At 43.1% G+C, this 23788-nt stretch overlaps 1 protein-coding gene across 1 annotated transcript in view; it reads right to left on the bottom strand.

Moving 5' to 3' along the window:
* Nucleotides 1-23788, bottom strand: part of ALK (ALK receptor tyrosine kinase) — a 577143-nt gene that overhangs the window by 515388 nt on the left and 37967 nt on the right. The gene's annotated exons all lie outside the window — the stretch shown is intronic.

The following is a 23788-nucleotide window of genomic DNA, read 5'->3' as shown; positions in this document are numbered from 1 at the left end:
TTCAATAAAAATGACCAAATAGGCAAGAAAGTAAGAAAGCGTGGTCCGTAACCAGGAGAAAAATAAGTTAGTAGAAACAGATTGAAAGCAATAAAGAAGAATGAATTAGCAATCAATGACTTTAAAATGGGTAGTATAACCATATTCAAAGATTTAAAGAAGAATGTTAATTTAATGAAGAAACAAAAAAGGAATCACAATAGAAAAATGGTAAGTAAAAAAAAATAACCAAATGGCAATTCTAGAATAGAGAAATACAATATCTGAAATAAAAATTTCACTAGCTGGGCTTAACAACAGATGACACTGTGAAAGAAAAGATCAGTGAACTTGAAAACCATGAACTTGAAAAAGAATGAAAAGAAAATAGCAAAGCCTCAGTGATTTATGAAAAAAACTAGAGGCCCAGTGCACAAATTCATGCACAGGTGGGGTCCCTTGGCCTGGCTGCCAATTGGGGGCCTTTTGGGCCGTTTTGCCCAGTCCCGATCTAGGTCAATCAGGGCCAGCCGGTGGGAGGGACCGCAGGAGGTTGGCCAGCTGTGGGAGGTTGGCTGGCTGCAGGAGGTTGGCTGTGGGAGCACACTGACCACCGGGGGCAGCTCCTGCATTGAGCGTCTGCCACCGGTGGTCAGTGCACATCATAGCTACCAGCCAGTTGTCTGGTAGTCCAGTCATAATGGTCGCTTAGGCTTTTATTTATATAGGCAGTAAGCAGTGTAGCATACATGTAATAGGCCTAACAGAAAGAGAGGCAAGGTTGAGTCAGGAAAAACTTTGAATGGTAAATTTTTTTCCAAGTTCTATGAAAAACACAAATCTACTGATTTAAGAATTTCAATAATCCTAAGCAAGATAAACACAAGTAAGGCTTTACCAGGGCATATCATAATCAAATTGCTAAAAACTAATGATAGACAAATGATTTGTATAATAATGTGCATAGCAACTTTATTTATAACAGTTCCTAACTAAAATAACCCCAATATCCATCAAGAAGAGAATGTATAAACAATTTATAATATTACTACATAATTGAATACTATTCATCAATAAAAAGGAACAAACTGATACACAATAACATGTATGAATCTAACAGATAGTATGCTAAGTGAAAGCAACCAGACACAGAAAAACACTACTGTATCATTTCATTTATAGAAATTTCTAAAACAGAAAAAAAAAAAACACCTATACTGAAAGAAATAACAGTAGTTGCCTCTGTAGGGTATTACTGGCAAAGGGTGTGAGGTATCTTTCTATGGTGATGGAACTGTACATCTTGATAGGCATGAGGTTTATGCAGGTACATGCAACTGTCAAAACTCATCCAAATGTACACTAAAATATTTGTATCTCATGATATATACATACACATATATATAATATTTTCAATAAAATATTTTAAAGTTAAAAAAATCAACATCTTTGTATAGTGGTCAATAATATACCTTCATTGTTTAGGCACACTCTGGTGTCACCCTTATCACCCAAAATGCCTTTCCTGTGAGCCTACGAATGCCTGCAATTCCAATTCATTTATCTGAAGCTCTATGCCTGTTCAAAAATCAAAGGACCCTCAGATGAGGTCGCATTGAAAACCATTTCACTTTCTTATAAATTAGTTTATCAGGTCCTTTTGAAGAATGTGTTTCGTGGGGGTGCTGGGTCGAATACCACTGGGGTCAAAGGAGGCTGTTTTTTTCTTGTGTGTTCTAATTTTCCCTCAATAAACATATGTTAACTAGGTCTTAAGAAAAATGAATGGAGTTTTTTGTTTTGTTTTGTTTTGTTTTGTTTTGTTTTTTAAGTGCATGAAGATCCTGGATGACTAGGCAGGGTGGGGGACTCCAGCCGGATGGAGAACTGCAAAGGGAAAAGTTGCTGAGAATTCCAGAAGACAAATTTCATCATCTTCAAGACTTCACATAACTGCCTTCCAATTCAGACCAGCAAAACATTAGAATAATTGAGGCAATTTCCTACACAGGGAGACATGGCAAGATATCTTTATGGAAATTTCAAAGTCAGAATGAATTCATTAAGTAGAACACAACATGAGCTTTTTGTTCGTGGCAAAATGAATGCTTTGCCATTCCTAGTACTTGCCACATTCTTTCTTGCTTCCCTCTCTCACTCTCTCTCTCCCTCTTTCCCTCCCCCTCTCTCTCTTCCTCTAGAATGATGTTTTCCTTATATCTGCCAGTGGAAAATCCTCTCCTCCTTGTAGCCTGAGAGTCATTCCCCACAAAGCCTTTGCTGAGTGTTCCCTCCTTTGAACTTCCATGGCTCCCAGTGCCTATCTTGGAAATCTAGCTTGACTTGTTATTGTGACTTCTTATAATAATGATGATACCAATAATAACTACCATGTATTCTGGGTTTACTAACATGTGCTACTCCCTGCGCTTTACACAATCAGCTTATTTAATCCATACAGCCACTCTTCAAGATAGGCAGCATTAAAAAGGGGTTTAGACAAGCCAAAAAACTTGCTCAAGGACAAAGCTAGTCTACTCAGCAGATGTTGGATTATACCCAAAACTATCTGACTCCATAGCCTTTTGTTCTTAATCACTATTTTACCTCCTGAAATCCATGTCTTATTTATTTTAAAACAACAAAAACAAAAATCTAGGTACTATCTCTATCTCTGTATGACTTACTATGTGACAGGCAGAGTGTTCAGAGTTCCTTCAAGGAAGAGATCATAGTTTGCACATCTTTGCATTGCCTACTGTATCTCACATGGTGTCTGAAAATACATACAACTCAAAATAGGCTTGAAGGGATGAATACATAAACAAGCCCATTGCAAGATTCCAATTCTTTCCCAAATTCCGAAATTTGTATTCCTAGAACCTTAAGCAATTGAAGTGAATGAATAAATGAATACAGACAAAACTTAGTTCCTACTTCAAACATAGTTTCAGTATTGGCTACAAATAATACTGGTTTTGCTCAGTCTCCCAATTCTAAGATCTGCAAGACTGGTTTCTATTCCTCTGTACCTCAGAAATATTTCTATATCTCTTTTCTAATTTGTTTTCTGTTGGGAAAATATTACAAAGAAAAACTATAGCTAAAATGCAATTTAATGGGATCTTAAGTTCAGGAAAGAAAGGACTATGACATTCATACATACTATGTCACTAAATTTGGATCACATAAGTTAATGCATCTATTAATAGTTGAATGCTTGTATGACTTGGCAGCAAGCAATGTACTTCCATTGTATTATCTTATCTGACCTTCACACCTTAGAGTAGGCAAGGCAATTTGGATCATCTCAACTTTGCAGATGAACAAACTGAGACATAAAGTGATTAGCTAGTAAGTAAAGTCAAGATTTCAATCTAAGTCTTTGGGCTACAATTGTTCTGTTTGACTCACACCATATACTGTATCTAGCTTATTGCTCATCAAAGATTTACGCCCTATTCTAACTATTACTCTAAGTGTATAATAGGTAAGTGACCATTTTGCTAGGTCTGTATTGGGGGACAGAGTTAACCCTCTTCATTTTGAGTAAGCCACTTTCATCAGGTCATTCCTAAATGTGGTTCCTATAAGTTATAGTAATAGGAAGTTATAACTTAAAAGACCTTGGAAAGCCAGACTCTCACTGCCTCAGCATCATTCTATCATTTTTAAGTAGGAAAGCTAAGACTTGTAGGAGTCCTCAAACTATGGCCCTTGGGCCACATGCGGCCCGCTGAAAACATTTATCCGGCCCGCCGGGTGTTTTTGCCGCCGCTGCCTGTGCTGCTTAGCAGCCGACTCGTCCCCGGCCCACAGTGCACATGTGTGGAATGTCTGAGGGACAGTGAACTGGCCCCCTGTTTAAAAAGTGGACCTCTGAGTCTTAGAGGAACTGATTTTTCCCAAGATAACATAGTACCCAGAATCAAGGTTTTAACATATCCAGCATACTGTATACATACTGTATACAAGTTAATCTAATCTGAGCATCCTCCAATGCAGTAAATTCTTCTGTTGTATTCATAGCAGATACTCCTTCATTTTTATCTTTACCATCTAAATCCAGTTCTATCCGTTTGTGGTGTTGGGTAATCATAATAACCACTGCCATTATAGCTGAACCTCTAGGATGGCCTCCATCTGATTTTGCTTAGTGTTCTCGGGAGCCCTCTAATGGCCTTCTGGAGGATAGCAGGCAGGTTCTGCTGGGGGCTGTGCTCATTGAGGCCTGGGGAGCTACTGAACAACCATCAACTTTCAGAATCAATACAGCCCTGCCAGTGCTGCTCATTTCAGCGCTATCTAAACACAAAACAGGGTGAAGAAATCTGTGTTTGCCAAATTGAAATAAGGCAGACTTGGCAGTGAAATGAACGTCCATTTTCTCAGCTTCCAAAAATATCCATCAAAATGAATTTCTCCAAAAAAAACCCCACAAAACTTGGCTCTGAACAAGAGCTTGTCTGGCCTTTCTTAATGAAAAAGTTCCTTCCATCCTCATCCCACCTCCTCCCTACTCTCACCCCAGCCACGGTGTATAGTGTGGTGACAGGCAGGTTGTGCAGAGTACCACATACATACTAAAAACTAACTTTATCTCCTCCCTTCTTCCCTCCATTCTTCTCTCCTGCCTCCAGCCCCTCTTCTTAATCTCCTTCCTTTTTGGTCCATTCCTCTTTCCCTTTCTCTCTTTATCCTAATAAATTATATAAGAAGCTAGAAAGATAAATTGGACCCTGCCTCAAGGAGTTTATAATCTGATAGGGAAAACATAACAGGTATATTTAAAAAGAAAATATATTAAGAACCCCAGGATAGGTTCCAGCTAGATAGAATCTTGTGGCTGCAATCAGTTACCTCAAGTAACAGGAATTTATTGGAAGAATACATGAGTACAAAAACTCAAGAAAAGCTCCACTATAACACTTCAGAAAAAGCAGAAACTGGAGGGTGAATCTGAACCTGGGGCTTTTTTAGGGCTCACTCATCATTCCAGTGCTCCTCCAGGGCACACAACTACATCTCAGGTGCCTGGATTTTTTTTTTTTTTTCATGTACCAATTGACTTTTTCACCAACGAACTTTCCTCTACTAATGGACTTTATATACAACATGGTTAACACTCAATTCTTCAAGGAAGACACTCATGCTCCTGGGTTAGGGACAGCTGTGGGAGGGGCAGTACAGCGTTCCAATAGCAACAGGGCAGCAGCTGATGGCTACCAGCCTCCAGGCTTCCGCAGCATGTACCAAACATGGGGACTGGGCCACATGGGGAAGGAAGAAGGTGAGGAGTACGGAGCAGCAGGACTCATTGTCATCAGAGCCGCTTTGCCAAGCGCTGCATTTGACTAGGTAGTCTCTACACAAGTAGTGTGCTATGAGCACCTGGGTTGTGGGAGCATACCTTTCCACATCTAGCTCCATCCAAATTCCTCCCTCATGAGTGGGGAGGTAAGTTTTATCTGGGGAACTAGGGACTCAAAGGCCATTGGTATTTGGATGGCAGGCGGTGAAGGGAAAGGAGACATTTTAGAACATTTTAGTAAATGTTCTAACACTGTGGGCAGAGGGCATAAGAAAGGGAAAGCCATTGCCGTCTCACTTCTTATGAGGCGAGGTTCACTACCTTTCCTCCCCACTGTGGGAAGTCCCAGGACATAGCTTGACCAAGTGGCAGGGGAGGGGTGAGCATGTAGACATGATTGGGTGAGAAAGGTATGAGGACTTGAGAGTTGAGTAGTACTGACATGATAAGGTCATATTGGTGGAGAGGAGGGGAATGAGATAGGGACGGGACAAGGGGATCATCAGCTAGAAGGGGTCTTAGTGCCCCACCACCATGCAGAGTTGGTTTCAACTATGAACTGGAATTACTGGTAGTGAAATTTTGTCCTACTTTGCACCCAGTCCCACCTACCAGGTACACACATACACATAATTTCCTTCAAGAGTTTCCGTGTGTGTGTGTGTGTGTGTGTGTGTGTGTGTGTGTGTGTGTACGCATGTGAGCCTACACAACTGCTAGAAGAAAGAAGAAAAGGAGGAAGGGAAGAAAGAAGTAAAGGATGAAGGAGAAAGGGAAGAAAGGAGTGAAGGATGGAGGGAAGAAGACAGGAGGGAGAGAGGAAGGGAGGAAGATGGCTGCTGATGGATGTGGTTATTATGCACTTCTACAGCCTAAGGGTTGGCAGAGTGAAGTCCAAGTTCTGCTAGTAGATTTATTCATTGAGGAAAAATTTATATTGTAAAGACCTGGCAAATAGCTTTATGAAGACTGAAGTACTCATTGATTTACCTAGAGAAGGACAAACCTCTCATAATTTGTCAATATAATGAACACAATCAATAGTCACTTATCAAAATCAGAAGCCCTGGCAACGTGAAATGGGTTACCTTGAAATATAATGCACACCAGTGACAAAAAACCATCCCTTCATCCCACACACAGTGGATAACAAGCACCTACGGTGTATCAAGACCCATTTTCTGCCCTCACACAGCTTACCATCTAGTGGGGGATCCAGACATCAATCAATTACCCTCACAAAGAAATGTAAAACTCAGCTGTGACCGGTACTTTAGAAAGAAATGTCCACAGTGCTATGAGAACACAGAATGAATAATCTGATATATAGGACCTAGTAAAACAAGTCAAGGAAGCATTCTTGAGGAAATAATCCCTGAACTGCTATCTCAAGGATAAGAAGGTGCTGTCTGAGCAACAAGGCAAGAAAAAAACATGGTAGGCAGAGGAAACAGCATATGCAAAGGCACTGTGGAAAGTGAAGCATGGTGAGCACAAGAACCCCCAGAGGGGCACAGGATGGCTACATGGGCAGCAAATGGGAACAGATTGAATAGTGACAGATGAGGCCAGTGGGGAGTGAGGCACTGCATGCGGGGCTGTATGAACCATTTTTTAAAATGTTTTTATTGATTTTAGAGAGGAAGGAAGAGGGAGAGAAACATCAACGAGAGAGGTAAACACTGATCGGCTGCCTCCGGCATGCCTGCCACTAGGGATCAAGCACACAACTGGGCATGTGCCTCGACCAGGAATCAAATCGGCAACCTCCTGGTACCACCAACTGAGCCACACAGGCCAGGACTGTGTGAACCATTTTAAAGAATGTGTTTACTTTATCAGAAGAGCGAAGAGGATCAATTAAGGGGATTTAAATAGGTATTCAAGAAAATGTTATTGAATATATTATAGATAAGAAATATGAAAAGGCTTGTAAACCTCTGATATTATAGGTAAAATGTTATTTGAATATCTATCAGGGATTTTTCTCTAGGGATTTTGTCTATAGCTTTCATTAGATTCCCAAAGGGGTCCATGATCCTCCAGAATATAGAACCACTGTCCTGGTTCTTACTGGGAGAGTGGACTGAATGATTTCTCACTAGCGTCCCTTCCATCTCTAAGATTCATAAGCCTAAAACCAACCCTGAGTCATCTAAGTAGTTGGCAAACTTAAATTCAGTCACCAGCAGGAAATTAGAGTCAAAGTTAGAAAACATGGATTTGATGTTGCTGGCATCAGAGCAAAGAACACACTTATCCTAACACTGATTCCTCTCTCTCTCTCTCTCCCACCTCCCCTCCCTCGGTCTATCACATGCTGCTCTTCTAAGGAAAGGTCCCTCCTAGGCTGTGGATATTGACCTTTTCAGAAGATTGGTGCTGGGGGCTCACAGGGCTGTCATCTAAGGTCCAAGAGCATCCTCATAACCAGCTCAGTCACAGCTGAGTCCAGGGGGATTATGAATGCGTATCTACTCACTTCCTCTCTCCAGGCCCTCCCTTGTCCTGCTGGCAAAGTGAAAATAAAGCAAGTGGATCTGAGCCAACAAAGGCACAGTTGACACTCAATGATCTGAGTCACTGGAGGGGATCATCAGCGTGAACAATCGTAGGCACAAGTGGTGAATCATTCATCCTGGGATTCGGAGGCTGAAGCTACTGATCCCTCAGGCCCACAAAACCCCAGCTTTTTCTTCAGCAGTGATTCCCAAAGGGTGTTCTCTGGTACCTTCATTCTAGGGGCTATTAATAGGAGTTCTGAAAATAAGTAAGATTCCACGATCAAATAAACTTGGGACACATTGAATTACAAAATGTAAAGCAGGTATCTTTGCAGCAAGACTTCTCCAACCCTTTATGGCATTTTTTTAAACCCTGGAGAAGGAAGCCTAGTTTCTAATTTCCCCAAAATTTTTAAAGACTTTCCCAGAGCCTTTGGTTGAGGAGCTTCTCATAGCATCCATGCTCCAAGGCAGATTTGGGGAAATGTGGCTTTCCAAAGTGCTCCTAAAGGGCCTCCATGCCCTGGTTCATGCTGGGGCTCTCTAAGCACAATGCATAACCCTTATTTTCCATTCAAGGCTCATGTTAAATCCTACCTCACAAAGGAAGCCTTCTCCAATGGTCCAGTCTGCATTTAGTGCCCATAGGTTGGGCAACACATTTTGGCCCATGATTATAAGAAATTCAATTTAGGGCTTTGGAGTGTGATGTCTTACAAGTCCCACGGTCTGATCTTGCCAGCCTCTCTGACCTCACCTCAAATTGTCCTTTGCTAGGGCAGTCACCCTGGACTCCTGTCTGTTCCTTGAATATGTCAGGTTCATTCCTGCCTCCAGCCCTTTGCACTCGGCTGTTCTTCTGGCCATGGACAGTTCACAGTCTCTGACTCTTTCTCATCAGCCATGGAACTCAACAGCACCCCGCTCCACTACTGTTCCATGTCCTATTTTATTTTCTTTCTTTCTTTCTTTTTTTTTTTAAACACATTTTATTGGTTTTTTACAGAGAGGAAGGGAGAGAGATAGCCAGAAACATCAATGAGAGAGAAACATCAATCAGCTGCCTCCTGCACATCCCCCACTGGGGAAATGCCCGCAACCCAGGTACATGCCCTTGACCGGAACCGAACCTGGGACCCTTCAGTCCACAGGCCGACGCTCTATCCACTGAGCCAAACCAGTTTTGGCTTATTTTCTTTATAGTACTGATCACCATGTAAAAGTGCTTCTCATCTATTTATATGCTTATTTATTGTCAGTCTTCCCCTATAAAATATAAGCTCCATGTGAACAAGAATTTGTCTCTTGTCCTCATCCTAGAACCTGGCTCATAGTAGATATAGCAGATATTAGTTGAATGAATGGATGCTTTCAATGATTTGTTACTTACAACTTTGTCCCTTAGGAAGTATTGCAATCTCCTTGAAGGCGCAGACTATTGTCATCAGTGCAGTGCAGCAGAAAGGAATCTAGGGTAAGTGAGAAAAAGCCTGGGGCCCATCATAATTCTACCGCTGTGTCCCCTTAGAGAAGGCTCCTGGACTCCCTGTGTCTCATTTCCTCCTTCTGTGGAGAGTTCAGCTATTCACCATTGTACACCTCTACACCCACCTCAGAGTTGGGGGGACACAAAAAGTCACTGAGTGATTGAATAAATACATATTTATTGATAAATGTTGATAATATATATTTATTGATAATCTATGAATGCCCAATAAATACTCAGTGAAGTAAAAAAGTAATATGTAATTTTTTGTTTATATGGGTGAGGAGGATATAATCCTTTGGCAAAAAGAAATAGGCATTTGCTTTAAGTACAGTGAATTTTACAAAGACTGATGCTGCTCCATATTTAGACTCTCAGTCTCCACAACCTGTTCAGTCTATCCTGGCAAAGGTTTTCCTTTCTCCATGCATAGCCTTCGGAGTCGTCCAAGACCCACCTCCTCTCCCTGGCACTAAAGGACATGCTACAGTGCAAGAAAGTGATGCCACCCTCCCCTGGAGACCATCAAAAGTCAGCAATCTCTTTACTGGTTATCTGTTAGGAAATACTGCTGCTGCTGTTGTAGTAGTAGAAGTAGTAATAGTAGTAGTATCACTACTGATTGACAGTTTATGTGCCAGGAACATGTGAACATGTAAAGCTCATTACATATATCATTTAATTCTCACAAGAATTATACGAAATGGGTTCTATTATTTTTCCACTTTACAAATGAGGACATGAAGCTCAGAAAAAAAATCTCCCACCCCCGGATTTACAAGCAGGTCTGCCGGCCTCCAGAACCAGACTCTTGCTGAGCTGTGGGCCTGCATATACACTTGAAGGGCATGGGAGTACAAAGAGCTCTGCCCCACAGCCAGTACCCTGCATGGAAGCATGGGAAGGCCTGGTGGCCCCATGCGCTAAGGCACAGGGAGGAATCTCCCTGCAGGCGGCTCAGGAATCACCAAGAGCTCTGCTTCCAGGGTTTGTTCCTTCACTTTTCTGAGGAGCCTCACGTTCCCCTGTCTATGGACAGGCAGCTTCCTTCTAGAGGTGAACACGATGGCAGTGAGGCATGAGTTGCCTTGGTGCCCTACACAGTGGGCAGAATACTTCTGAGAGAGCAAGGAGAGGGACTGGGGGTCCGGTGGGGGTACCTCTGGAAGCCTGCTTCGGTCTCCGCTGAGGCTGAAGCTTTGCCAGCAGCCCAAATAGCTGAACAAATGCTTCAGGCGCCCGGAGGTGCTGGACAACCAACAGGGGATTTTAATTAAAGCAACTTGCTGATCAGGTACATACTTAATGTTATAATTACCGGTGATGACAGCACCATGAAGTACAGGCGAGCAGGAAGTACTGACCAAGCAATTTTAAAAGGTTGGTCTAATGCTCTTCATTTTTCACTAAAGCCTAAATTGAGTTTGTGCTTTCAGAGAATAATGAGAAAGACAGAAAGGTGAACATGACAATCCAGCTCTAAGCACCCAGACTTAAAAAAAAGAAAAGTGACTTCCTCTGAAGTCAAACAATGACATTTAATGGTGGAATATGGAGGAGGAGGAACAGAGAGGGGAGGAAAGGAGAGAAAGAGGGAGAAGGCAAGAGGAAGACAGAGGCAGGAGAGGAAGGAGAAGGGAGAAAGGAGGAAAGGTAGGAGGAAGAGAAGGAAGAGGAGAAGGAGGAGAGGAGAAGAGGAAGCATCCTTGTCCTCGATGAGCTCATTGTCTATTGAGGGAGACAGACTCCTGGCTCCAAAAATATAGACTCAGGAGCCAACTGAATTTAAATCCCTCCATAAGAGGCAGGGATTTCCAAATCTCTAGGAAGTGTCCTCTTGGCTGCTGGTGAGGTTGGGCATGCAGTTGCCAGTGTCTCTGGGTCTCTCAGGCAGTGAGGCATAAGTGTGCCTTATGTCCCTGGGAGGTAGTAGGACCTTTCTTCCCAGCCACTCAGCAGCACAGCAGGACTTCAAATCAAAAGTCAACGAAAAAAGTTAAACATCACATAGAGTCAAAGCTATGCTTGAAAATCCTATAAACTGCCTGTGAAGTGCAGCATATGCATACATCCTGTTTACCCCGTGGTTCCGAAAAGCTATTTCACAAGCTATCTTGAGAACCACTGAGCCACACTTCACGGGAGGCAGGAAAGGAGCATCTGTATGCAGAGGATGGGCTTTTGAACCATATGGTCTTCAAGATAATTATCAAATTGCTGGTGGCAACAGAGGATGAGTAGAGATTTCTGAAGTGTTTCTTACTACCTGGCAAGGTTTCTGCATAGTGTTTTAATACCTAGTCTCTAAAACCTTAACAAAATGTGAATGGATTTTTATGTTGTTAAGAAGGTTACCCAGGATGGGGAGTGCAGGTTAAGCTCTCAGGGACCCTGAGGCTGGGGTTCTGCTAGGAGCCAGGAGGATGAGATGGGGGCATCCTTGCTCTAAGGGTCCAGGTGAAGGTCCCAAGGAAGGCCAAGTCCTTGGGGCGGTGACAGGAGCTAACTTAGGAGACTGAGAGAGAAGCTAAATCACAGAAAATGCAGAAGTCAGGGCCACAGAGGCTTGGCAGCCACACTGCCAAACAGCAGCCAAGCCACAGAGATCCCGGAGCGGGAAATAATGTGTCAGGCGGCACTTGGTGGGTTGACCTGCCTCAATACCTTCCTTGAGTGTGTATTCTGAGTACAACCAGGAAGTGCCTCTCCCACCCCTTCTGGTAACCTCCTTGGGCCCCTAGCTTTGTCATCCTCAATGCTTACCCAGGAGGGTGCTCAGGCTGGTCCCATCTCACAGGACCTGCCTACTCTTCTCCACCAGAACAAGCCTCACCCCTTCTTCAAGGTCCTACCTGAATCCCACCTCCCCTCAAAAACTGGGGCTCCCCATCTGCCCTTCCTCCCCTAACCTTTCCTGCTGGCTAGGCTCATTTGATACCAGCAGCCGTAGCAGCTAAGAGCACAGGTGTGAGCCTGACCCGCTGGCTTTGAATGTTACCTATAACACAGTATGGGCCTGGCATGCTGCTTAGGCCAGCTGTGCCTCAGCTTCCCCTTCTGTGCAAAGGAGAGGAGTAACCGCCCCCGCAGGGCTGTGTAAGAATGAAAGGACGCCAGGGAGGTAAAGCGCCTGAGGTGTCTGGCACAGGGAGAAGTGCTTGACAAACATTTTTCAAAAGATCTTTAAGAGAAAGATTGCATACCTTGCTGTATTCCCAGGGCCCACCTGGCACATCATAGATTCACAGCAACTTGTGTGCTTTGTTTTATTAGAAACTCATTCATTTAAGAAACCTTAATAAAGTGTCTACACCAAGCCATTTATAAAAATGAACAAGATGGACTTCCCACCCTCCACGGGCTCTTGAGAGCAATCCACCTGCCCAGTTGTGCGGGTGCTTGGCTGGCAGCACCACTAGGTAGGTCGCAGCGAGTTCCCGAGAAAGAGGAGGGAAGAGGAGGTGGAGGGTGGGGGAGGCAGTTTTGGGTTTCTTGAACCACCTATCTGTTGCTGTTCTCTTTTTATTTAGAATTCATCTCTATTTATTTCCTTTGCCAACTTGCACAAACAACAGAGCATTCAAAGTTTTAGAGGAGATGAATTTAGTGACAATGAGGGGAGTCTGAGCAGACTGAAGAGGAAGACCCAGATCAAAGGTTGAAATGTGACAAAATAATCGCTTCAAACTGGAAACTCCCTAAATGCCCATCAACAGTGGAATAAATCAGCATACTGCCCTGTATTCACACAATGGAAAAGCCTACAGCAATGAGAAGGAAATACCTATGACTACAGGCAACAATACAGACTGAGCTCACAAATGTAAGGCTGAGAAGCTGGAAACAGAGAACCATAATGTACAGAAGAAGCAAGTCGCAGTCAGAATACTGATTCTAGAAGGTGGGCACGTGGATGGGGAAACTGGGCTTCAGGGGAAATGGGGCTTCAGGGTGCTGAAATGTCCTGTTTCTTGATCAAGGTGTGTTCATTTGGGAAAAATGTTATGCTGTTAACTTATGATATGTGATGAGCATATTTCCTAAAAGGATTTAAAATCAAGTGCAAAACAATGAACTGTGAGCGATGCCTAAGAGCCTGGGAAAGAGATAGAAAAGAAATTCTCAGCAGCAATTGCAGTAAATTACCCTGCCTGAGGCCTCCCAGCAGTGCCCTGGCCAGTGACCCCAAGGATGGCTTCATTTGGAGCCAGAATGGTCTGGGGGCCTATATGGCCAGACTGGGGGGGCTTCCTCCTCCTAGGCCTGGTTGCACAATCTGGTCCCAGCCACTCCTCTCAACTCAATGTCTTTTCCAATACTTCCCGCTGTGACCTGAGAACTCCTGCCCAGCCTTTACCCCGGATACAGAGAAATTCCTTGCAAATCTCTGCCTCTACACTTTTCTCCAAGGTTCTCCTCCTCTGCTGTGCCAAGCCTGTGCCCCACCTCCTCTGGGAAGCCTTTTCTGAGTGCCCCCGCACTTCTGTACCCACCCAGTCTCTAGCATCCTGCCAACCCAGGCCATTAGGAGTGTCTGGCACCTTTCTTTTTGTCTTGTCTTCTCACCCAGGTTCTCCATCCTTTGAAAGAAGCAGTCATATCTTTTCTGCATCCTTTATCATGCCTCGCATAGTGCCAAACACAAAATTAATGCTGAATATATATATATATATTCATGGGTTTGCCCAATAGTTATACCCTGCCTTGTCCTGAATTAGAGTATAAGCCCTAATTAAGATAATAATTAACTGCCTTTATAAGCTCTCTCGGAGATTAGATTATAAGGAAATGTTTTAAAATTATAATAGCATGTTATTGACCAGGAAAAGTACTTCCCTGCTCAAAACCTGTTAATGGTGTCCCATAGACCTCAATATAAACTGCAAAATCTTTCCCAAAGGTTACAAGGCCCCTCCCACCAGGCTGCTTCCCTCCATTCTCTTCTACACTTGCTCTTTCTCTGCTCCCACCACGTTCAATTTCTCAAAAGGACTAAGTTCTCTCTAGGGCCAGGACCCTCCTCTTTCTCTGACCCTCCCATTTTCTTGGGAAGGCCTTCCTGCGTGCCTCGACCAGTGGTTCTCAATCTTGGACACGAATCAGAATCTCCGAGAGAGCTTAAAAAACATAAGCTCTCAACCTTCCTGATTCAGTAGGTTTGGGGTGAAACTTGCAAATTTCGATGTTTAACCAGTTCCCAGGTGCTGGGGACGCTTTGAGAACCAGGGGTCAAGACCAAGTGGTCGCCCTTATTACTGGTAAAGCCTCCAAGGACACTTCTTCTTATCCCCTTTATGACCACACTTGTCATTGCTTGTTTGGTGTTTATCCTCCTCACCAGACTGTAACTTCCACAGGGCAGGAGTGTGGCTGAATACAGTATCTCCTGCTTCTCAAAGGTTTAATTTCAGGCACCTTAATGTTACCAAAGAACCTTCAAAATGTTGTCTCATTTGATCTTTAAAACAGCTCTGGGAATAGGGAGGAGCAGATGTAGATTGCTCCTATTCTTCAGATGGACCGACCAGTGGAGATTCGGGATGCTCGGGGGTCTTGCAAAAAACAGTCAGACAGGTAGTAAGCAGTAGAACGAGAGCTAGAACCTGATTTCCTTAGTTTCAGCCCATATTATTCTGTTCTGGCTATATCTGAGCAGATAGAGAACAGAACAAAAACTGCCCTTGATTTTTCTCTTTTGCTCCCTTAGGTGCTTCCACAGGAATAAGAATTCCAGGTCATGACGTAGCATTTATGCCATAACCTGTGGCACAAAGTTTGATTCCTTGGAGAGGGTATGCCATGGTAGCTAAGGCAGCAATGGAGCACTAATTCAGACAATGTCTTCCTTTCCAGAGACCTCACAGCCTTCCAGGTGGCAATCCCACAGGCAGATGAGGCAGGTCAGTGCAGAGGCTATGAATCTTCTCCAGTGCAGTGAAATCTATGTAGCTCCCCCAACCCTTCCTGACTCAAAACCAAGCCAGCAGCCTCACCCACCATCACTCAGGTTTACCAAGATGGGCCACCACAGGTAGGCCTAGGAGTGTGGCATCTTGATATGCATTCTGCAATATCAAGAAGGTCTCACACCATGGGACAGGGCCCCCAAAGCCTAGCTGTAGGAGTGGAAACTGGAGGAACAGCCGGCGCAGAAGAAAATTCCAACAGTCCTGAAATCTTCCTCTACAAATGCTCCGCCCTGTCCAAGCTCACTCAGTTTCAACTCGTGATGGAACACCACCTAATGGGTGTGTTTGACAGCTGTGCCTGAAGAACTACAGAGAAACCTTATACACTAGAAGTTGCTATTATTAAATAGTAATACAATGACTCCCAAATTCCTACCTCCAATCCCAATCCCTGTTTTCTCTCTCCATTTAGATATTTCACAGACACCTCAAATACAACATGTCCAGAGCAAAACTCTTTGTTTCTCCCCATAAATCAGTTTTGCCCATCTTAGCTAATAGCCTTTATTCTTCCTATTACTTACACCAAAAATTCAGGCTTCGTCCTTAATTCTTTACCTCCTCTCATCCGGAAAACCAATCTATTACCAAGTACTGCTGGTTCTGACTCCAAACAACATCTCTGAGCCACCCATGTTTCTCTCCCTGCTTGCACACCAGTCTAGCTGCTAACATCTCTCTCCTAATCTCACCTAGTCCACCCTACCTGCCTCCTGGCTTCCACCTCTATCCTCCTCCCCATCTGTTCTCCAGGTGGCCATCTGAGCAGTCTTCTTAACATGTAAATCAGATCATGCTGTTCTCCCACTTAAACCTCTTCAAAGGCTTCCCATCAGGCTTGGAATAAAATCTATCTTCATGCTGATGGTGGGGAGATCTTGCAGGATCAGACCCTGTCTGGCTCACCAGCCTCTCTGATACCTCTCCTTCCTCCTTCGGTTCTCTCCTCACTTGGGGCTCACTTTTCAGACTCTGCACCTCCCAGCCTTTGCATCTACTGTTCCCTCAACCAGAATATTCTCCTCTCCCCAAATCCCTCCATATCCTGTGCAAGATCAGTCTTTCTCATCCTTTTGATCAGTTTAATTGTCACCTCCTCAGAGCGGCCTTCACTATCTACACTGTCTATATTAACACTACCTGGGTTCTCTTGTATTTATTCTTTAGGGATTAATATAATTTACTTAACCAAGCATACACTTTTGGACAATTAGGTTGGTTTCAACTTTAGATTAACAATCCTGGCATTAAACATTTTTGAAATTAAATCTTTACTCATCCCACCATTATTTTCTTAGAATAAAGCCCTAATTTTTAACTTATCTATTTTAGTCAACATGCGCTTATACAACATTTTCTCTGTTATCAGTCAATATTTTAAATGCTTTACTAATATCAATTCATTGATACGTGTGCACACTTTTTCGTAATTTATGTATTCATCCTATTGTTCTAAGGACACTTAACCTGAGATCTACCCACTTAAATTTTTAAGTCACAGTGTTGTACAACCGATCTCTAGAAGGTATTTATCTTGTAAAACGGAAACTTTATACCCATTGAGTAGAAACTTCCCATTTCCCTCTTCCCACAGCCCCTGATATAGTCTCTTTTATATTTCTACTAGAGGCCCATGTGCACAGGTAGGGTCCCTAGCAGCTGCCAGCTGCAGGCTGCCGGCCTGGGCCTTCCTTCATTCTGTGCCGCCCCCTGATGGTCAGTGCATGTCATAGCAAGCAATCAAACTCCCGGTTGGTCCAACTCCCGAGGGTACATATTAGGCTTTTTTTGCAATATATATACACACACACATATATATTCTTTTCCATGTCCTTTAGCATATTTTGTAATTATATAATTTACTTGTGACTTTTGTGTCTGCCTTTTCCATTAGACTGTGAGCTCCTTGAGGGTAGGAACAACCTGCCTTATTTTCTAACGTAAACAGTGTGACCCACAGTAACCCTGGTGTATGGCATGCTCCTGCCACACAGAGGACTCAAGAAATATTTATCGCATGAACCAGTGAAGGAGCAGGCACTGGTTCGTGCACATACATAATCTCATCTACTCTTCACAGCTGCCCTATAGTAATGTAGTATGCCCTTTCCAATCTTGAATACACCCAAGCTCATAGGTTCACAGACTTATATCTGAGTCAGTTTGAGTCTTCGGCTCAGGCTGCACAGTGCTGCTGCCTAGATGCACAGCAACCCATCTCCTTATGCAGTGCCATGCTCATTTCTTTGGAATAACACTAGGAGAGTTGTCCCCTTCTTCTTCCTACCAAGAGATTGCTGCTTCACATTCCTTGGAAATGGTTATATAAAGATAAAAATCTTTATTAACAAACCCATGCATAACCTTTAATTAATTGGTCAATATTCAAAGATTACATCTTAAACTTTAGAAAAAATTAACAGAACAGCTTCTAAATATTAAGTAGTAGAAATCAACACACTGACAAAAGTCCCCATGCCAGATGGAGGCCCTTCCATTTTGTTTTCGTATGGCCATGGCTTTGTGATTCCTAAAATAACCTTGATCAAAACTAGCCTCTGTTTTGTCTTCTCAATTATTCAATTATTTAGTTGTTTATTTCCCTGCAATTTGCTTTGTGTAAAGAATTACTAAATTTTAAAGCCAAAAAAGTGCCCTAAACATCATGTTTTGTCTCTTTAATGTGTGACACTATTAATTCAGATGACATTAATTTGAAATTCATAATAATTACATAAACATAGAGTGAGAGGTACTGTGGCTCTTTCTAGTTAAGATATGCATATTCTCTTCACTGACATGCTGTCTCATCCCACGAAAGATGTGAGGTGACTGCCTGATTAGTGTGCTGAGGTGCTCTGAAGGAGGAAGGGGGGATGGACATGGAGCTGTGGGTTAGGGCTCCTTCCTAAGTGTCAGGAAAATCTGAGGTTGAATCTGGCTCTACCATTACCCAGCTATGTGGTTTTGCACAAGTGACTTAACCCAGCCTCAGCTCTTTCATCTGTAAAGTGGAAAATAAAAATAGCAACTTTATTACAGGGTGCTTGTGAGGAATAAAAATAAATATTGCATATGAAGTGCTCAGCACAGTATCCAGCATGTAGTAAGTGTTCAATAGATTACTACAGCTGCCACTAGCAATGTAAGCCGTCATAATGAAAGCACCTACTATGTATCAGGTATTTTACATACATGACCCCGCTTCTCACCTCAACCTTTTGAGAAAGGTTTTTCAGGTAAAAAAGTCACCTGAAGGTAAGTTAGTCATTTGCTCAAGGTCACCCACTCAGTAGGAACAGGAATAAATATTTGGACCCAGATCTGAACTCCACCATCAGGTTGCTTTCACCAAATCATTCCTCCATGGAGACACTCACATGTAAGTGGGTAAAAAGAAGTGGTGCCACCTGCTTACCCTTGATGTGCACAAAATGACTGGAAACAAGCATGTGTGACAATGAGGAGAAATGGGACCAATTAGAAGAGAAGTATCATCAGTGGAGGGACCTGTGTCTCTCCTGAGGGCCACGAGCTATGGACTCGCCATGAGAAAGGTTGTCTAACAAGTGAAGTTCTTGGAGGAGGAAGAGCACTAAATTATAAATTAGAAATTAGAAATTAGATGACTGCAGTCCTTTCTGCCTCTAGGATTTTGTTGTGAGACCACCGCTCGTAGTTTTATTGTTTATCCAAGTCATCTTCCTTTTCCTTGTATGGGCGGGGCAGTGAGCTGTGGGGATGGGATTTGGCAAACACAGAACCCTCACCTACAAGTAGGACACATCTGGCAGGGGTGAATGCGCATCTCTGCTGAATTAGAACTGAGCTCAAATTTATTTACCTTATTTATAAATGCCCCAGAGTATGGAGTGTGCAGTATGCTTTCAGATTTTACAGGATGACATGAAGTTTTTCTAAATATTAAACTGGCAAACGGATGGGAAGAAGCCAAAAGCTCCTGTGAGGCTCTGTGAATAGGTGTGGAGAGGCAGCAAGGAGTTTTCTCCCACTTAATAGAGTCACAGCTCTGAGTTCTCAGTTAAGGCCCACAGAATTCACCTGGGAGTCTTTCCAAGCCTGGACCCCAAAGACTCCATTTAATGTGTTTCTGTAGTCAAACATGTTGGAAAGGAAAGAAAAAAAAGAGGAAGAAGGAAAATAAAACCGAACAGAAGGCCCCACACTGACTGTGCCAACTCATGGTGCAGTCAGGACGGGGCTGTGGCTGAGTGTGGTTCTGATCCCAAAATTTCTAGAAAGAAGAAATGCACAGGGGAGAAACCTGGGAAGAGCAGTTTAAACAACCAGAGGAACACAGAGGTTGTACTAAAATTATTGGGATTCTTCAGTTCGCAGGCAAGAACTCCAAGGGAGGTTGTGAAGGGTGTCTGCAAAATCATGAATCTACGAACAGAGAAAGCTGGAGAAGCTGAAGCCAGAGGTACATTTGGAAAGTAAGTGGAAACATTCTCTCATTAGGTGAACAGAAATCCCATGCAACCTACTACTCTCAAGAGGCAGAACTCGCTGAAAGAATAAATGGTTTAATTCAATACTGAGTATTAGAACTAGGAACACTAACAATTTTTTAATTAAACTTTTTATCTTGAGGTAAGTATAGATCCATATGCAGTAGTGAAATAAAATACTGAGCAATCCTGTGGTGCACCTTTCACCAGGTTTCCCCCAGAGGTAACATCTTGTATACTTATAGCACAATAGCACAACCAGGATACTGACAGTGATAAAATCCAACCATCTTAGTCAGATTTTTATTTGTACTTATGTGTGAGGATCTGTGTGCATATGTGTTTAGTTCTGTGCAATTGTATCCCGTGTTAGTTCCTGTATCCACCACCATGGTGATGCCGCTATAGGCCCATTCCTGTTGAGTTGTGAGACTCCTCTAATATGAAGCTTGGGCTCAAGCACTCCCCTCTGCCCAGTCTTTCTTGAAACACCTTCCTTTCCTGTCTCCTTCATAGATGGCAGACCGAGGTCTGAAGACCCTCTCACCTTTAGTGGCTTCTTCCTCTCCCTTTCATCCTTCAACACATTTCTCCCAATAAATCTGTTGCACATTTAATCCTATCTTGGCATCTGCTTCTCAGAAGACTTGACTGACTATAATGCTTACCTCATTTCATAATTATGGTAACCCAGGATATAAGTACTACTGTTCTCATTTTCCAAATAAGGTGAAGAATGGTTAAGTGTTTACTTAAGGTCACTGCACTCACACTGGCCATATTCCATGTCTTGAACACACCCACTTCTTCCTGCCTTGGGCCTTTACCCACACTGTCTCCCCTATCTTGAAGGACTGGCTCCTTCTCCTCTTTTAGGTCTTGGCAGAAGAGTACTCTTTGGCCTCCCTAACTAAGTACTTCCTTTCTGTTTTTCTCTGTCTCTGCCCCTGGTTTATTTCCTTCACAGCACTCACTACTATATAAGATTATTTCCTGTACTGCTTAGTGTTTTGTCTGTTTCTTCCCTTGGAGTACAAGTCCTATGACACTAAGAATCATGTCTTTCTCTTCCTATTGTATTAAGAAATCCTAGTATAGTACCTGTCACATAGTCAATACACATCTGTTGAATAAAAGAATGAATGAGTGCATAATTAAAGTATTTGCATGCCATTTTCCCACAAACATCTTATTTAATGACAAGGGAAAGAGAACACAAAGGAAAGAAAAGACAATGGTTAAAGCTATTGGGTAGGTAAAAATATTACTCCTCCCATCCCCCAAACGGCTTCAGGTGCCAGGTTTCTCTAATAATAGGAGAGTCTGCAGCCTGTGAGGACATGTCCCATCTTTGGAGAAATAGCAGTGTTTCTCCTAGAAGAAATCTGTATAAAGCTGGCAGTTCAAATGTGAGCACATCATGATGGCGAACACCTCCCATCCTCAACCCTAAAGGACAGTGGAGATCAAGCAGGGCTGATATCCATCAGAGGTGTCAGAAATGTCAGCCAAGTCCTTTCAGCTACATTCTGGCCTAACACTACTGAGTTCAATGGGTTTGCCCCTGTCAGCCCAAGATAGAACTCTGCTGCTGACTATTAAAATCCTAGAGCTTGTGCCTGGAGTGATCTTCTTCAGTGACATCTTTCTAACATATTCATGACATCCTCATCAGCCTAAGGTGACCTGCTCAGGGCACATGCACTCCATGGACTGCAATTTAGCCCCCTGACATACTGAAAAGCTGGCTAGAACAAGTTCAAGATAGTGGTATTAATGTTGGGGTCAGGTGTTCCCAGGAACAAGGAGAGGAAACGCATCCTCCTCCTGAGAGGGAGGATGGAGACTCATTGTGGCAGATTTAGGGTAATAGCTCATAAGGCTTTGTTAAGAGAGAACCCAGCTGACCCAAATTTCGTCCTCACCGAGCTCAAACTTCTAGATCAGCAACTTAGTCATTCTGGTAGCCACTGGGTTCAACATCGAATTCAAATGTACTCCACCTGATACCAGATAACTTCAGTATCGTTTGATTTCTACTAGAAAATCCCCCTCATCTCTCATCTTATAAACAACTTAACTTGTCTAGCATAGTATGATATTAATCATCAGCATCACTATCATCATCATGGCCACTATCACCATCCAACAATCCCTTGCATTTTAAATAAATCTTTTCAGCTTATAAAGTCTCCTCAGACATATGGTCCCATTTAATTTTGACAATTCCCCTTTGCACAAAAGCAATGTGGCTTGGTATATTTGGGACTTTTTGTTATAATGGCTAGAGAGCCAATTCATATTAGCTCCAGCAAGAAAGGGAAGATTTTGCTAGTACTCGGGCTGTTTCACAGAGTCCAGGAACAGGTCAATAACAGGAAATCCACAGAACATTGGTACCTGGGCCTGGAGAGTCCCTGGGGCTTCTCTCACCTTTTGTCTCCACCAGTCTGCCAATCTGCTTTATTTGTTTCTCATGCATGAATTAACTCCCTCTGCTCCTCAGCTGCTCCTGAGTTTTATATGCAACAACAACACACCCAGAGACTCACAGATTCATTTATTTTCTCTCTTTCTTCCTTTTTTTCTTTCTTTCTCTCTCTCTCTCTCTCTCAACAACTCACTCCCTACATGCCAAGATAGGAACTGTTGGCTCATCTCTGCTCAGACATCCACTCCTGGATCACATGACCACTGTCATGGGGACACAGGCATGGGAACTATGATGAACAAAAAAGTGAGCTGACAAAATGTCTAATACCAAAAAGAAAGTTGAAAGGCAAACTTAAATAGATAATGTGTGTGAAATCACCTAACATTATGCCTGGCACACACTTAGTGGCCCAAAACAGAAGTCATTATGGTTATGGATAGCATTATTATTGCCAAAAGTCATATTGCCCTTAAGAGAGGGCTCAAAACTTAAAACAAGTCTCTGGATGCCCAAGATCTCTCTCTTGGAGCCCAAGGGTCTCTGGGAGTAGGGACCAGTCATTCAGCGTCAGATCCTTGGCATCTAGCCTGCACTTGGCAGGGAGTGGGTTCTTTCATTTTTTTCAACAGTTTCCACTGTTTCTAGAACCACAGCAACATCAATGTCTTTCTCTACAAGGCACAGGGGAAAGCAAGGAGAAACTGCAGACTGCCCCCGAGCAGCCCACAGGCAGCCTCCCATGCCTCAGGAAGTGAATGAGGCCACCTGGCTCCTCAGGAGATGGGGTCTTCCTCCACATCACCTCTCCCTACAGCTCAGCTCCAGGAACTGAACTCACTCCCACTGACTGGTAACTGGAGAGAAAGGAAGGACAGTGAAACCCATTGGTGTTTATAGAGCAACATTTGACAGCGCGATACACTGGTGACCTTGAGCAATGAGAGCTGGTAGCATCTGAAGTCTTTTAGAGCGGCGGATCTCAACCTGTGGGTCGCGACCCCTTTGGGGGTTGAATGACCCTTTCACAGGGGTCGCCTAAGACCATCGGAAAACACATATATAATTACATATTGTTTTTGTGATTAATCACTATGCTTTAATTATGTTCAATTTGTAACAATGGAAATACATCCTGCATATCAGATATTTACATTACGATTCATAACAGTAGCAAAATTACAGTTATGAAGTAGCAACGCAAATAATTTTATGGTTGGGGGATGCCACAACATGAGGAACTGTATTAAAGGGTCACGGCATTAGGAAGGTTGAGAGCCACTGTTTTAGAGGAAGAAGTACTAGATCAGTGTGTAGCAAGCACAAGGCTTTCAAAGCCCGCTAGGAATTGGCGAGTTTAGCGGGCCTTGTCTAAGGACCAATCCTACATGGGAGTGGAAGAATTTTTAATTTCTATGGTAATAAGGAGATTAAACTCCAGTTCTATTTACAGGCTAAACTTATGAGCTACATCCCTATGCCCCAGGCTAATCACCATGATATGCAGATTTACCAGGGACTAGTGATGACTGAAGAGAACCTACATAAGGAGGAATTAGAGCTAGCAGATGAAAACAACTCCATGATTAAAGGGCTTGAGAGAGACTGAAACAGGGGTTGGGAGGGGACTGAAGGA

Source organism: Myotis daubentonii, chromosome 12 (assembly GCF_963259705.1).
Source record: "Myotis daubentonii chromosome 12, mMyoDau2.1, whole genome shotgun sequence".
NCBI classification, from domain to species: domain Eukaryota; kingdom Metazoa; phylum Chordata; class Mammalia; order Chiroptera; family Vespertilionidae; genus Myotis; species Myotis daubentonii.
The sequence above is the reverse complement of the archived record's forward strand: the minus strand, read 5'-3'. Positions and strand labels throughout refer to the sequence as shown.